The sequence below is a fragment of the Berghia stephanieae genome, chromosome 3 (assembly GCF_034508935.2).
Source record: "Berghia stephanieae isolate SIO BIC M18660-M18661 chromosome 3, UCSD_Bste_1.3, whole genome shotgun sequence".
NCBI lineage: Eukaryota > Metazoa > Mollusca > Gastropoda > Nudibranchia > Aeolidiidae > Berghia > Berghia stephanieae.
Genome location: NC_088362.1, coordinates 12,552,087 through 12,569,586, shown reverse-complemented (window position 1 = coordinate 12,569,586; position 17,500 = coordinate 12,552,087). Strand labels below are relative to the sequence as shown.

The following is a 17,500-nucleotide window of genomic DNA, read 5'->3' as shown; positions in this document are numbered from 1 at the left end:
AGACTTGTAAAGAATAAGTGCACATCGCATTGGACTCACGGTAAAGTGCATTGGGTGCTCAAGGCCAATTCAAAGCTGTTTTCCATAACTCAGGGTAATAAGCGTTCAGCGTGCTGATTTTATATTTTTTAAAAACTTGAGCTTTTATATAGCGCAATATCCACTAAACGTGCTCAAAGCGCTTTGCAAGGGGTCCCTGGCCAACAGCAACATTTAACATGTAGGACGAGACATGACGCCTGTCAGGCGACATTACAAATTTTTGGGACAGAGACAACGCTGTTAACGGTCAGGTACTCATTTTACACCTGAGTACGGTGAGAGAATGTGAGTAAAGAGCCTTCTCCAAGGACTCAACTATGCGCCGAGCGAGGCTCGAACCCAGGACCTTCCGATCCGAAAGCGAGTGTCATACCACTAGACCACATAGCCGCACACTAGACCACATAGCCGCACATTGTTTTTATTACGGACGGAGAGAAATTATCTGTCCCATCGCAAGGGCTAGAATTCGTGACGTATTCAATGTTTGAAAACCCAGACTGTGGTAAGCACTATAAAAACAAAAATCTTAGCTCTAAGTCCAAAATGTCCTCACCATATTTTTAAAAAGTTATATATATATATATAATATATATATATATATATATATATATATATATATATATATATATATATATATATATAGTATGCGCTTGGCTAAGAAGCTCACAACATTGCCATCAGGAAGTATAACGGACCAACACACAAAACTCTGTGTAACCATGAATTTTTATAGTTTACAAGTGAGAATTACTCATAAACCTGGATTGCAAAAACAATAACAAAGACCAGAGTGACGTCAACTTCATTCTATCGATATATATATATATATATATATATATATATATATATATATATAATATGTGTGTGTGTGTCACTCGGGTATTTCTTATTGATTTTGCCATCCACATGTATGAGTAATTCTCACTTAACTGTATTTTCCAGACCATAAAAGTTTATTGTTATACATAATTTTGTGTGTTGGTCCGTTATACTTCCGAATGGCAATGTTGTAGGCTACTAAACCAAGCGCATACTATCTACAATCCTATAGATAGTATGCAGATGACGTCACTCAGGCCTTTGTTATTGTTTTTGCCATCCGCGTTTGTGAGTTGTTCTCACTAAGCTGTATTAACCAGACTATAAAAGTTCATGGTTACACAGAGTTTGTGTGTTTGTCCTTTATACTTCCGGGTGACAATGTTGTGAACTCCTTGGCCAAGCGCATTCTATCTATAGATAGTATGCAGATGACGTCACTCAGGCTTTTGTTATTGTTTTTGCCATCCGCGTTTGTGAGTTGTTCTCACTAAGCTGTATTAACCAGACTATAAAAGTTCATGGTTACACAGAGTTTGTGTGTTGGTCCGTTATACTTCCGGATGGCAATGTTGTGAACTCCTTGGCCAAGCGCATTCTATCTATAGATAGTTCGAAGATGACGTCACTTAGGTCTTTGTTATTGTTTTTTTTTTTCTAGCCCCCGCGTTTATGAGTAATGCTCACTGAACTTTATTAACCCGACTATAAACGTTCATGGATACACACAGTTTTGTGTGTTGGTCCGTTATACTTCCGGATGGCAATGTTATGAGCTTCTTAGCCAAGTGCATACTATATATAGATAGTATGCAGATGACGTCACTCGGGCCTTTGTTATTGTTTTTGCCATCCGCGTTTGTGAGTTGTTCTCACTAAACTGTATTAACCAGACTATAAAAGTTCATGGTTACACAGAGTTTGTGTGTTGGTCCGTTATACTTCTGGATGGCAATGTTGTGAACTCCTTGGCCAAGCGCATTCTATTTATAGGGTTGTAATCAGAGAGCAATAAAACAAGAGATATTATATTGAGTAACATTCGGTTAGAACATTATTAGTATTCATGGATTCATACATTTGAAATTATAACTTAAAAGCAGCACATGTTACTTGTTCTTTAATTCTAAAACTCAAATTAAATACACTTAATCCTCATGGCTTAACTATTTCAGTAAATATATAATTGGTTGACGCCCCATGCATATCAATGGTACTTATGTAAATTTTCCCACTGTTCTACCGCTTGATCCATAGAACCAACAAAGAAAACTATAGTATGTAAATTTTCCCACTGTTCTACCGCTTGATCCATAGAACCAACAAAGAAAACTATAGTATGTATATATAAAAGTTGAATAATATGACCGAGAAAATCCCGTGATAACTAGTAAAGATAGAACGAAGTTGACGTCACTCGGGTCTTTGTTGTTGTTGTTGTTGTTGTTGTTGTTGTTGTTTTTTTTTTTGTTTTTTTTTGTTTTTTTTTTTTTTTGGGGGGGGGGGGGATTTGCATCCACGTTTATGAGTAATACTCTTCAACAGTCATAACGTCACTTCCCTTGTAATGACGCATGGTAACTCAGTAACTGGCTCTAAACTCTCGGAACAATGGCGGCCGCCCTTATGAAATATTTCTCCGGCGAGCATAAAAGAGTATCCAGAGGGGAAAAAAACATAAATTTGATCATGTTTTGACTTTTACACATTCTGACCACAAGACATATGAAAAGTTCTGGCCAGCATGAAGAATAAAAAGTAATAGTTTTCTTTGTTTAGAAACAAGATGGCCGCCGTTGCCGGGCGGCGTGACTTCAGACTACTGAATCCAATTCTCATTGTACTGTATTATCCAGACCACAAACGTTCATGGTTACACCGAGTTTTGTGTGTTACTCCGATATACTCCGAATGGCCTAGTTGTGAGCTTCTTAGCCAAGCGCATACTATATATATATATATATATATATATATATATATATATATATATAACAACAGTAACAATTATTAGAGAGAGAGAGAGAGAGAGAGAGAGAGAGAGAGAGAGAGAGAGAGAGAGGTATCGTTCACCTAACTGTTAACACACGCTTTCGGATCGGAAGGTCCAGGGTTCGAGTCCTGCATTGAACGGTGCATAGTTGATTCCTTGGGAAAAATTCTTTACTCACATTCTCTCATCGTACCCAGGTGTAAAATGATTACCTTTGCCGGGCGGCGTGACATCAGACTACTGAATCCAATTCTCATGGTACTGTATTATCCAGACCACAAACGTTCATGGTTACACCGAGTTTTGTGTGTTACTCCGATATACTCCGAATGGCCTAGTTGTGAGCTTCTTAGCCAAGCGCATACTATATATATATATATATATATATATATATATATATATATATATATATATATTGAATCCTGTTTGATACAAATATGGTACGAAAAGTGCTCGACATGTAGTAATGGAGCGAATTATTATTTAAAATATTTACCACAATGTTTGGGGCAGTCTACATCAATGTTTCAGGCTTTTGGGGCAGTCTACATCAATGTTTCAGGCTGAAACATTGATGTAGACTGCCCCAAACATTGTGGTAAATATTTTAAATAATATATATATATATATATATATAACAACAATAACAATTATTAGAGAGAGAGAGAGAGAGAGAGAGAGAGAGAGAGAGAGAGAGAGAGAGAGGAGAGGTATCGTTCACCTAACTGTTAACACACGCTTTCGGATCGGAAGGTCCAGGGTTCGAGTCCTGCATTGAACGGTGCATAGTTGATTCCTTGGGAAAATTTCTTTACTCACATTCTCTCATCGTACCCAGGTGTAAAATGATTACCTGGTCGTAAACAGCATTGTCTCTGTGAAAAGAAGAAAAAAAATTTGCCTTGCAGGCGTCTGCCCCATCTCCCATGTTCAGTGTTGCTACTGGCTAAGGACCCTTTGAAAAGCACTCTGAGCACGTTAAGTGAAGATTGCTCTATATAAATGCTCTATTTGGTTTCAGTTTAAAGTAATACCATATGGACACGGTAGAACAAATATATGGCTATGAGGAAGATATCAATGGTAATTAGCTAATATTATTGGCTAACACTGTAGATACGCGACATGTTGTGTGTTGTGTTAACCGATAGACACGTGACATGTGTTACGTTAACCGATAAATACGTGACATGTGTTGTGTTAACCGATAGATACGTGACATGTGTTGTGTTAACCGATAGATACGTGACATGTGTTGTGTTAACCAATTAACTGACATATACTGGAAAAAACATAAAATTAAAAATTTGGCCAGAAAAAGTGTCCTTCTAATATTAATCTATTTAAATGACCCACATCTTGGCAAAATCTCTCAAACCTGGGACATTATAAGAAAGACCTCGCAAGGAATCCAGGTTTGAGAGCTTTGGCCAAGATGAGGGTCTTATTTAAATCGATCTATACTTGAAGGATGACTTTTCTGGTCAAATTTTTGAGTTTTCAGAAAACCAGTGGGAGAGGAAGTAGGAAGAAGACGATGGAGGTGGATTGGACATACGGACACACGCTTAGAAAGAATGACTCCACTATAACAAAGAAAGTATTGGACTGGAACCCTCAGGGCAGATGATCAAGGGGAAGGCCACGAGAAACATGGAGAAGAATTAAAGAAGCTGATATACAGAGAAGTGGTAAGACCTGGAATGAGATTTTAAAAAAAGTTAGCTCAGGATAGAGAAGGATGGAAACTGTTTGTCTGTGGCCTATACCCTGACCCAGAGTGAAAAAGGCAATGATGATGATGTTTTCCCAACTCACGGCAGCTAATGGGAGCGATCTATATTCCTGTTTTCGTCCAACCGAGTCATCAATCACGTGATTTGTTGCTGTCCAACGATTGGACATTTCTGAACAAATGTAAACACGCTACTTTGTTTTATGAAAGTTGTAAACATACCCACGTGTCAAGCTTAAGACAATGACCAATCGTGATGTGAGATAGTTCAAAATCTGTGAACACTTTTCACTATGTAGGTCACTTTGAACACATTTTGCAACGTGACCAATGACCTCGAGCACATGGAAAGATAATATAGATCATGCTCATTGGTTTAATTTTGGTATTGCCTCACTATGCCTGGGCTTCGTCCAATTCTTGTGACAAAAGGTCTATTGTATTACAAGTTTTTTGCTGCTCAATCATCAGACATGTCTGAGGAAGAGTTAACACTAAAATTGTAAACAAGAATGTAAGTCTGACTAAACGAGCTTAGAAGAAAAAGAATAATAATAATAAATGACTGGGCATGTCGGGTGTCTTGAGACTATTTCAAGTATTTTGTTCATGGGGGGGCTATGGCTTTGATCTGTGACCCGGAAGTTCCCGGGTTGCCATCTTTTCAGTGGTTTGAGAGCCTATTTAAGATCGCATTTTCACTATCGTATTGCGTCTAATTTAAAAAAAAGAATTATATGAAGAGTGGTTTTCCAAAACTCTCTAACTCATCTTTTTTCCCATTTTGAGATATTGAAAATTACTTCGCCTAAAATTTCTCATTCGGTCTATTATTTTATCATATTTAAACTTCAAATTCACACAAATCTTGGGAATATGTATGCTATATTTATGCTTAAAACAAAGTTTACGTTTCAATTTATCTCATGGAGATAAAAAAATCTCAAACAGTAAAAAATTGACATTACGAGTTTTTTGGGAAACCAGCCGTCAAATTGTGTTGCCAGGTTAAAAACTAATGTTTGCATTGCTCTAAACTTTCACAACAGCAGCTGTTGCAACGTTAAATGTTATCATGGTTTAAGTTATTAATAGACTGTCTTAAAATTAAGTCGACTTCTACACAGTTTGGAATGTATTTGATGTTGTTATAAATATTATTAGGGAATCCCGCCATGTTTGCAACCAGTATTTTATAAAATTACTAAAGGAAATATAAAACTACATCAAATGTGACCCAACGTCTGAAAACGTTATTATGTCGAGATGACTAGGACCCTGAAAAGTGGAGAAAGGATTAAGAAATAAAATAAATCATACCCTTTATTCATCCCATAGAGGAAATTTGTCTCTAGGGTCTATTCCAAGGGAAGACTGCAATAACCCAGGCGTTAGCCGCAAGTTTAGCAACGCAAAAATGAGCTAAGGCAAGATGACTTGCTCAAGGTCACACAGCGCAACGGCGGGTGATTGAACTCGGTAACAAGCAAAGACCGTACCGTTGAGCCACGCTTCTCCCCGATTAACATTATAAGAAATCCTTTTTTTTTTTTTTTTTTTTTTTTGTTGATGTAATATTAGAATCAGTATTTATTTTCGTCCGTAATGATCAGAAATGATTCCCAATTTTCGTTTTCATATTAAATCAAATTTCCATCATCTGATTCAATAGACTTAATACCGCTATAACACGATGGGTCACAAATTGCCTTAAGGCTTATTATTCGAATTTTTAGTCTTGCTCAACAGACTTCTTTACCTGAAATAAAAACTAACATTATGAGAATTAATAATAAAAAATAACGGCAAGGAATTGCAAGGTTTTTCGGATTTAATATCCATTTTGGTCCCAGCCATCGGTTGCCAGAGGCATATATTCTGACATTCCATTATGATCTATATGATATTATGGGCGCCAAAAGGTCGCTTGGGATGCTGTCTAGGAACTCTTAGGTACTCATCTAAGAAGATAGTAATAATAAAATAGACATGAACCTTCTTTTTCGTTTGTAATTTAAAACTGCCACCTAAACATTGTCATTATTGATCATTGTTACGCGCTTCTAATTTAATGATCTGAATCAATAAATATGTTGTACACACGATGTGCTTCAAGCACTTTACTTATACTACGTATTATTTTGCACTTACACAACACATTGTTTTTAAAACTCTGATTAATGGGGTCAAGCGTTTCAAGAATAATAAAAATATAATGAAATGAAAATATCCATCGCATGGTGAATAGAAAAATCAATAAGCTGCTATTCTACCCTTTAAATAATTCATTGAATGAAGAAGAGAGTATTGAATAAATTGGATTCAATACAACAGTGGGTTCTTTATCCATACGAAAAGGCCACCGATACGAACAAAAATTAATACAGAGAAGTAATTATAATTATAGAATTCGTAAAAATGTGTTGGAAAAATGTATCATGTTTTATTTGTTTGTTTGTTTTTAGAATTATGTATATATATATATATATATATATATATATATATATATATATATATATATATAGAGAGAGAGAGAGAGAGAGAGAGAGAGAGAGAGGGAGGGAGAGAAGAGGGAGTGTGTGTGTGTGTGTCTGTGTGTGAATGAGAGAGAGAGAGAGAGAGAGAGAGAGAGAGAGAGAGAGAGAGAGAGAGAGAGAGAGAGAGAGAGAGAGACTCGGGTTATTATTAATTATTTGAGCCATCGATGCGTGGGGAAAACTAATTTGGTTCGTACACTTTTTGCGTTTGAGTCATTGTTAAAGCATGCTTTTTAAAACGGCCAATAGGGGGGAAATATCACCTGACAAATATTTCAATCATTAATCATCATATTTTTTTGCAGTTCCATTAAACCTGCAGGACTTATAATTTTAACAATCCAACATATGTTCTAGTCGAGCAATCGTGAATGCATGTCAAAGAAAAAACCCCTAAAAATAACGTTTTACATATAATTTCATAACGTGCAACAGTTATTATATTATGGGCTCATTGTGAGATTGCAAGAGATTACAAGCCATATTATTTGAGCATTCAGTATTTTATATAGCGCAAACTGAACGTGATCAAAGCGCTTTGCAAATGGTAACTTCTTCTAGGTTCCATGCCTGGTCCAGGCTTCGGATACTGCATGAATTATCTCTCTCCATTCCTCCCTGTCTCTTGCTTTTTCAAACAGCTCTTGGATTGTTAGGTTGGTGAAGCCCTTCAGTTGGTCTATGAGTGTTTTTCTTTGTCTCCCCCGGGCGCGTTTACCAGGTATTTTTCCACAACTTGCCAGGTATTCATTCTTATCTTTCCTTACTATGTGTCCGAAAAAGGATAGTTGTCGATCCGCTATTAAGGGCATTAGTTTCCTTTGTTGGTATGTTTGTTTTAGCACTTCTTCGTTCGTTTTGTGTGCAGTATACGATATTCTCTGCATCCTTCTCAAGCACCACATTTCAAAAGCTTCAATGTTCTTTTATGTTTCTGCATTTGTAGTCCAGCTTTCGCATCCGTATAACAAGATTGGCCACACGTAGCACTTCAAGACTCGGAATCTAATCCCGAACGACATATGTTTGTTTGTAACTAGTTAACAGTAAAGTTTTTCATGTAGGACGAGACATGACGCAGATTTTCCGTCGTTGTTTTCGGCCAGATACTCGTTTTACACATGACTGCGGTGAGAGAATATCTCAACACGAAGAGGGGGATTCGAACCCTAATCCCTCCGGTCCATAGAACAGTGTCATAACCCAAACCCACACATCCACTTAACACATATGACGAGACCTGATCCCCTGGACAAGACGCTATTAGATTAAACAAAACAGAGTCAACGTTTTTGGGTTTGTTTTTTTTTTTTTTACTGCCAGGCACTTATTTCACACCTGAGTGCGATGAACGATTTCAATGTAATTAAATAGCCTGCCTTTCTAAGTAAGAATTCAACTTTGTGTCACCTACAACTGGACTCATCCATGGACGCACCGTCCCCAAGTCGAACGTCATACCGCAAGGCCACAGAGCCGTAAATGTAATAGAACTTTTTGAATTTGTAGAAATTTCAATACGAACGAATAATTCCATATCATATTCAAAAATGGCACAAAGGAACGTCGCATCATCAACGCATTAATATTAACACGAGTTATGACACTATAAAAATGTTCTTTGTTCCTTGAAGTTTTACAGTCCCTTCTTTATGACAAAAGGTATGTTGTTTGGTTAAACCCTCCAAGTCATGTTAATCAGTCGTAAAATTTATTGACACTATAATATTATTACTATTTATTTGTTTGCCTCCGATAATATGTCGAAAACATTCGAAGCCATGCTGAATAATATAACACAGACAAAGGTGTTTTATAAAAGCAAAAATAAAAACAAAAAAATCAGACAATAGACAAACCAAAAAAACAAAAAACAAAAAAAACAATCAAAATAAAAAACAAAAAAAAAACAAAACAAAAACAGAACAAAAACAAAATAAAACATTGAAATAAACAAAACAAAACAAAAAACGTTGGCGAGTCACTCCATAATAATTGTGATGATGAGTATATAATAACTTAACGAGCGTGTTCGTGGATGGTGTTAGATTACAATGTATGAGCTACCCAATCTTTTATTTTACCTTCTGTTTATAGAGAAACCACAACTTGTCATAAAACGAGCGTTTTAAAATCGTGTTTTTATAAATGTTTGTTTCTGCTTTAAGTGATATTATTATTATTATTATTATTATTATTATTATTATTATTATTATTATTATTATTATTATTATTATTATTATTATCATTATTATTACTAGTATTCTTCTTCTTCTTCTTCTTCTTCTTCTTCTTCTTCTTCTTCTTTCTTCTTCTTCTTCTTCTTCTTCTTCTTATTATTATTATTATTATTATTATTATTATTATTATTATTATTATTATTATTATTATTATATTATTATTATTATTATTATTATTATTATTATTATTATTATTATTATTATTATTATTATTATTATTATTATTATTATTATTATTATTATTATTATTATTATTATTATTATTATTGCAAAGATTAGATGAGATGAACTACAAAACTCAATGTTTGTAAAAATGTCAAAGGGATAAGCCATTAGTGCATAACCTTTCAAGCTGCATGATTCGGCATGTTATATGATAATAGATTACCAATTATCTACAAGTACCATAACAAACATAAATTGTCGAACCTTTTACAGAGTGTAAATAGCTAAATTAGTAGAAGATTCTAATCAAATACGACCTATCGTGTCTAAAAAGGAATCGTTTCGGAATGAAGTGCATGAAGAAAATTTAAGGATTTTGTTCTATATCGTGTCGAAGTCCAAGTTGGTCCCTTCTGACGACAGTGAAGGTTCCAGTGATATAGATAGTATGCGCTTGGCTAAGAAACTCATAACATTGCCATCCGGAAGTATAACGGACCAACACACAAAACTATGTGTAACCTTGAACTTTTATAGTCCGGTTATTACAGTTTAGTGAGAACAACTCACAAACGCGGATGGCAAAAACAATAACAAAGACCTGAGTGACGTCATCTTCGAACTATCTATAGATAGAATGCGCTCGGCCAAGGAGTTCACAACATTGCCATCCGGAAGTATAATGGATCAACACACAAACTATGTGTAACCATGAACTTTTATAGTCTGGTTAATACAGTTTAGTGAGAACAACTCACAAACGCGGATGGCAAAAACAATAACAAAGGGCTGAGTGACGTCATCTGCATACTATCTATACCGGCTGACTCATCCCTCTACACCTGGCAGTGACTGTGAAGCTAGGTCTGATAGATCTGGCGGAAATTACTTTGCGATAGACTAGCGTCAGATCCAAGGCTAGCAAGCAATTTCTGTTCTCCGATTCACGTTACAAAAACCGAGATAAACTGGGCCTAATGGCTCTGACGGACTACATTGTTCTATTCTCCGTTCATATCTAGTTTGGCCTCTACTAGATGCGACCGACACAAGTAATATGGTAAGTAAATTTGATGGATCAGCTGATATTTCTTATGTGGATTATGGATAATCCATCAAACAGACGCCTGATGTCAACAGGAACCAACCTTGCTGTCCAAAGTAAACAAATTCGGGGTTAATAGTCTTGATCAAGGAAAAGAAAAACAAACAACGAAATTGCCTGAAGTGAGACTCGGGACTGGGGCCTTCTTTGGTCGTAGAGCAGAACCTTCACACCTCGATCTGATGTCGAAGTTGAAATAGGGAATTAATTATTCGCCAAATTACTTTTTTTTTATTATTGATGTAGTGAGTTGACGGTACTTAGGACTATACTCGAAAGACATTGTGTAATATTATACAAGTTTTGAACTTGCATTGGTTATTGCCATCGATTTATTCACCATTGCACGACTTTAAGTGTGCTATTATCAAGGACGAGTGCCGGAAACTAATACAAGTTAAAATATTATATTATTACACCTCCCATTTTTAAAAAAAAGAAGAGAGGAAAGATTACTCTGGAATAAATTCAAAAATTGTCTTATTATTTTATGGAACATTCAATTAAGAGAAAATGCCATTAATAGACAAAACATTTGATTCTATTCTTGCGCGTCATAATATAGACTCTAGATGAAAAAAAAATAAAAAATAATCATGGATTATTTCCCTATGTTTGTTGTCTGCAATCTGTGTCACGAAAGTTCAAGGCCTCAAAAAAGTAGTTCCCTTGTTGCTACGGTACCAATAATAGGACAAGGGTGCATTAATGGGCCTATAAAAAAAAAACAACCTAGAAATCACTCTTTATAATAATTAAAGGGGTGTAACTGGCGCTGGCTTCCGGCGACAACAGACGTGTTGTGAATATTTACCTATTTTCTACACATATTTTTATTCATTTATCATTCAATCGTCGGAATTTAAGCCTAATTTTTATTCAAAATGGATGTGAAGTATATATTGTTCCTGATTTTTATATTTATTAGTATATTTATAAGCATAAATGGTGTTTTAGCCTGTGATTTTACTGCCAAAATAAGCCTATCGATAACTTATACTCCAGAGACTCTCCGATCCCTCCAACCCGTGTCACCCCCACCACCCACTATTGACACATCGTTTATTAAAGTAAGAAAGAGGGGGAGAAAGGGAGGAATAAAAACAAAATTTAACAGACGGCCTTTTCGTCCATTTTTACCCTGTGTAGTGACAGGTAATGTAAGATCACTGAAAAATAAAATTGATGAACTGTTTTCACTGTGTCGTTTTAATAGTGACTATCGTCAAGCCTCCATAATAGCTTTAACAGAGACTTGGCTATCTCCTCACATACCATCATCATGTTTTAATATTGAACAATATTCACTATTTCGAGGAGATCGGACTAATGTAAATAAACGAACTGGGGGTGGGGTGTGCACATATATTAACAACAAATGGTGCCACCCCAATAACTGTCAGATAAAGAAAATGTATTGTGACGATTATATTGAATTTATTACTGTTTCGTCACGACCATATTACCTACCCCGGGAATATACTCATGTCATCATCATCAACGTCTACATTCCACCATCATCAGACAACACCACAGCGAAAAATATTTTGAGGAAAGAAATACAGGACATTCAAATTAAGTCACCCGATGCCGTATTGATGGTCACTGGCGATTTTAACCAATGTAACGATTTTACTCTCCCGGGACTTCATCAATACGTGGACTGCGAGACAAGGGACAAAAAAACATTAGATTTATTCCTGTGTAATATTAAAAATAGTTATAAATGTTTACCCCGTGCCCCATTAGGTTTATCTGACCACTGCATGCTCTTGCTACTCCCCACCTACCGCCCTGTTTTTAAACGTGTAAAACCAGTAAAGAAAAGTGTACAGATCTTGAACGGAAGTGTGTGTGAAGATTTGCGTGGTTGTTTTGAATGCACTGACTGGAATGTTTTTATCGAATCATGTGATAGTGTGGATGAGCTGAATGACTGTGTGAGTGAGTATTTAAAATTCTGTGAACAGCTAGTGTCTTGTAAAAAAAGAAATAAAATATTATCCTAACAACAAGCCTTGGATAACAAAAGATCTAAAACTTTTATTGAACCAAAAGAAAACTCTCTATACTAGTGGAAACAAAAAAGATCTGAAAACAAAACAAAAAGAGATAAAGAGGGTAATATCTAGTTGTAGAGACAAGTACAAAAATAAAATTGAAAAATGCTTTTCTTCTGGGGATATACGGGACACGTGGCGGGGGCTTAAAACTGCTGTGAACTATAATCCAAAGCCCACGATTATATCAGAAGATATCGAAATTGAAACTTTAAATAAATTTTATTCACGTTTCGACACAGCAAACAAATTTGATATTGAAAATGAAAAACATAAATTAGACAGGGCTTTGGAAGATGAAATGGCTGTTGAGGTCAGTGAAGAGGAAACGAGATTCGAATTTTCGAAACTAAACGAGAGGAAGGCTGCTGGGCCGGATGGATTGAAAGGAAAACTATTAAAAGAATGTGCCGACCAGCTTTCCCCCATTTATACACATATTTTTAACTGGTCCCTCCAATGCGTTTCAATCCCTGAAATTTGGAAAACTTCGAAAATTATTCCTGTTCCAAAAAAAGAAAAACTTGAAACTATGAACGATCTCAGACCTGTTGCACTGACTTCAATAGTCATGAAATCTTTAGAAAAACTTGTTCTTGTTAAAATTAGGAATCAGTTTATGCCATTGAGTGATAGTCATCAATTTGCTTACAAACCAGGACGTGGCGTAGAGGATGCCATTTTGCTGTTTACAAACAACATCTACAGGCATCTAGATCACGCTAGGAGCTATTGCAGATTGCTTTTTGCAGATTTTTCTTCAGCGTTCAATACAATGCAACCTCAGTTGGTTGTTCAAAAATTGACTAGTCTGAATTTAAACAAGTATATAATTGCTTGGGTGCTCGAATTTCTTACGGAGAGAGCACAATATGTTCAATTAGGGCAAAACAAATCTTCCTGTATAACTACAAATACTGGCGCTCCTCAAGGTTGTGTATTGTCCCCTGTATTATTCACAATATACACGAATGACTGTAGAAGTCAAAACCTGAGTGTACCTTTAATAAAGTTTGCAGATGACACCGCTCTTCAAGGCCTCATAACAAATGGCAACGAAGTGGCTTATAGGCAAGAAATTGATAGATTTGTGTCTTGGTGTGATGCCCACCACCTAGAGCTTAACATAAGCAAGACAAAGGAGCTAGTGATTGACTTTAGGAGAGTGAAGGAACCGATAGAACCGTTAAAATTAAAGGACCAATTCGTCCAGCGAGTTCCTCACTACAAATACCTTGGTGTAACGATTGATGACAGGCTCAAGTGGGATGAACACTTGAAAATAATTAGGCATAAGATGTGCAGACGTACATATTTTTTATCGAAACTCTCTCAGTTTAGAATAGATAAAACCCTCTGCACATTATTTTATAGAGCAGTAATCGAAAGTGTTTTGTCATTTTGTATAACAGCTTGGGGAGGCAATTGCTTAGCAGTGGAAAGGAACAAAATAAATTCAAATATTAAAAAATCCATTAAACGCTATATAAATGATGTTGACGATGTAGATATTTTATACGATAAATTTTGTATAAATAAAATAACTAAAATATTAAATGACCAGTATCATCCACTAAGACCATCAATTATTATGTCAGAAAGAAGTGGTCGCCCTTTCTCTATTTCAACGAAAACAGAGAGACACCGAAAATCTTTTCTGCCGTCCAGTATTAGGCTTTATAACAACAAGCAATAATCATTTTATATAATTATTTCTCATTTTTACTTTTTAAAAATATAAATATTAATTTATTAATTTATTTGTTTTGCAATCTTTTCAATTTTCAATTTATAGTGACAGTTTTAACTATTTTACAGTGTTGAAATTATTCATATTATAAAGCGCAGCTCTGGTTATAGAGCTGCTCCTTTTTTTTTATATATATATATATATATATATACATCCTATTTCCATTGTATTTTTATCTTATGTGTAAATTATAACACGTCTGTACAAAAAATTTCCTTTTTGGGATGCAATAAAGTATTATTATTATTATTATTATTATTATTATTATTATTATTATTATTATTATTATTATTATTATTATTATTATTATTATTATAATTTTTTAACACTTTTTTTGCGACTGCAAACAATTACGATACAAATTCAATATGACCAAATTAGGTATTTAAGACAAGAAATAACAACTAAAGGAAAACAGATCCATTCAAGAAAAGAAACAAATGAATGTCTCTTTCAATGTTCTTAAAGTGAATAACAATACTCGTCAATTCGATTTGATCGATATTACTGTTACAAAAGAAAACCCTCATTTCGCAATTGCGAATTTATAAGAACCTAAAGAAAAAAAAAACGATAATGAAACAATTGATACATTCCGAATAGGCGCTACCCACAATTGAGAGATAAGAACTTGAAGACATTTTAATCATTGAAATCAATCCAGAGATCTATGTATAATGATAGCAAAATACGTGACAAAAATAGTCACGGGCTCAATTTCTTCCCAATCCTTAAGTCAAAACGATAAATTGGCTTTTAAAAATTACCAAAAGTGACGTCCTTGCTCAACATAATATTACCGCTAGAAGGCGATTGGGCACATTTTGTCAGTCTAAAGTGCTTTAGTACTCACTCATTTTTACCCGACCACTTCAATAATTCGTCAAGTGAAGAATTACAGATTAGCCCCGACCATTTGAGTAAAAAATCGATTCCATAAAGTGGCGACTACGATTACGGTGAATGATTGGGGAATCGGGCGTTCCATTAAAACCTTTGTAACGTAGACGTGGAAACTGCTTTAAATATTTATGCCCCCCCCCCCTCTACTAAGACAGTGTAATACACCGCTCCTGTGTGCAAGTGGCAGCTCTAGCGTTCTGATCAATATTATACTCGTAGACTCGTCATGTATAGACAGACGACTTTCGTGAATAATAGATCCCAATATTTTGTCAAACTCGTCGAGCTCATGGTACTGTGAACGCTTGAAAGACTTTGTTTAACCTATTAGCTGTTTGCAAATAATGATACTGTTATGTTCGATGCTGCCATATTCGATGTTTGAGACAAAAATACTAACCATTGAACAAAAGAAATAAATAAACGATTTTTTCAATCGTCATTAAATGAATAACAATACACGTAGTTTTATAAATAGATAATAATAATAATAATAATAATAATAATAATAATAATAATAATAATAATAATAATAATAATAATAATAATAATAATAATATAGATATATCTTATTACGATACGAAATACACATTTCGATTCTATTTACGAATTATGAATACGATTTTGAAAGGATCGATACAATTGAACTGGCGCTCTTCACTACTGGAATAGTTGACTGAGAACGTAAAGACGGCGTTTATTTATTTATTTATTTATTTATTTATTTATTTATTTATTTATTTATTTATTTATTTGATTAAAAGATAATTCTTACACGAATGGGTGAGGTGAGGAAAGATTTTTAAAATATATAAAACTTCAAAGTACAAGTCTTACTAATTTTCTCCCTCCTACTTTTTGCAGCTTCGTGATGTTTTTTTTTAACTGACTCGGTATCGTTCAAAGCGTTTACTTGCCAGAATGACCCGACCGATTTATTCCATACCCGCAAGCGTTTTAGTCAAACGGTTTCGTTTGTCATTGGCTTCGAGAATAACTTGCAAACTAAAATCGACTCACAATATTATTCTACCATTTGTACGGCTATGTACTCCAGTGATATGACTCACGCCTTCGGAGGATCGGAAGTTCCAGAGTTCGAGACCCTCTAAAGCAGCGCATAGTTTAGTCATTGGAAAAGGTCTTGACTCGCGGTGCTCTTGTGTAAAATGAGTAAGTACCTGGAAGATAACAGCGTTGTTTCTGAAAGAAAAATGAAATATCACCTAATAGACGTCATGTCATGTCTTACATTTTAAGTTGCTGTTGGCTTGGGGCCCCTTGTAAACAGCTTTGAGCACGTGTAGGGGTTTTGCGCTTTATAAATGCTCTAGTTTTTTAAAACACTGCAATTGTTGGGTGTGTCGTGGTAATGGCAACATGTGGAGATTAATATTGGAGTTAAATTATAATAATGATACATAAAGAGAAAAATTGCTGTTTATGTTTATGTTATGTAAATGACTTTGACACAGTGCTTTCGTTTGGAACCAATATTGGCTTTATATTGGAGAGTGAATTTCATAAAAATGTGAAGATAACTTTTATTCGAGGTTCTTCTTCTTCTTCTTCTTCTTCTTCTTCTTCTTCTTCTTCTTCTTCTTCTTCTTCTTCTTCTTCTTCTTCTTATTATTATTATTATTATTATTATTATTATTATTATTATTATTATTATTATTATTATTATTATTATTATTATTAATATTATCATTTTTATTATTATTATTATTATTATTATTATTATTATTATTATTATTCTTCTTCTTCTTCTTCTTCTTCTTCTTCTTCTTCTTCTTCTTCTTATTATTATTATTATTATTATTATTATTATTATTATTATTATTATTATTACTATTATTATTATATTATTATTATTATTATTATTATTATTATTATTATTATTATTATTATTATTATTATTATTTTTAATGATTTTATTACTACTACTATTATTATCATTCCAGTTATATTGTTATTACTATCATCATTTTATAACTACCATTATTCTTATCGCTACGATTATAATTCTTGTTTTAGTATCATTATCGCTATCTCGATCACCAATATCAAAAATACTATTATCATTTTTTTTGCCCCCCCCCCCCCCCCCCCCATTTCCCCCATTATCATTATTGTCATTTTTATCATCAT

The 17,500-nt window shown here is 34.4% G+C and overlaps 1 protein-coding gene across 1 annotated transcript in view; it reads left to right on the top strand.

The window, feature by feature from the left end:
• Positions 1–17,500, top strand: part of LOC144967158 (uncharacterized) — a 63,434-nt gene that overhangs the window by 1,116 nt on the left and 44,818 nt on the right. The gene's annotated exons all lie outside the window — the stretch shown is intronic.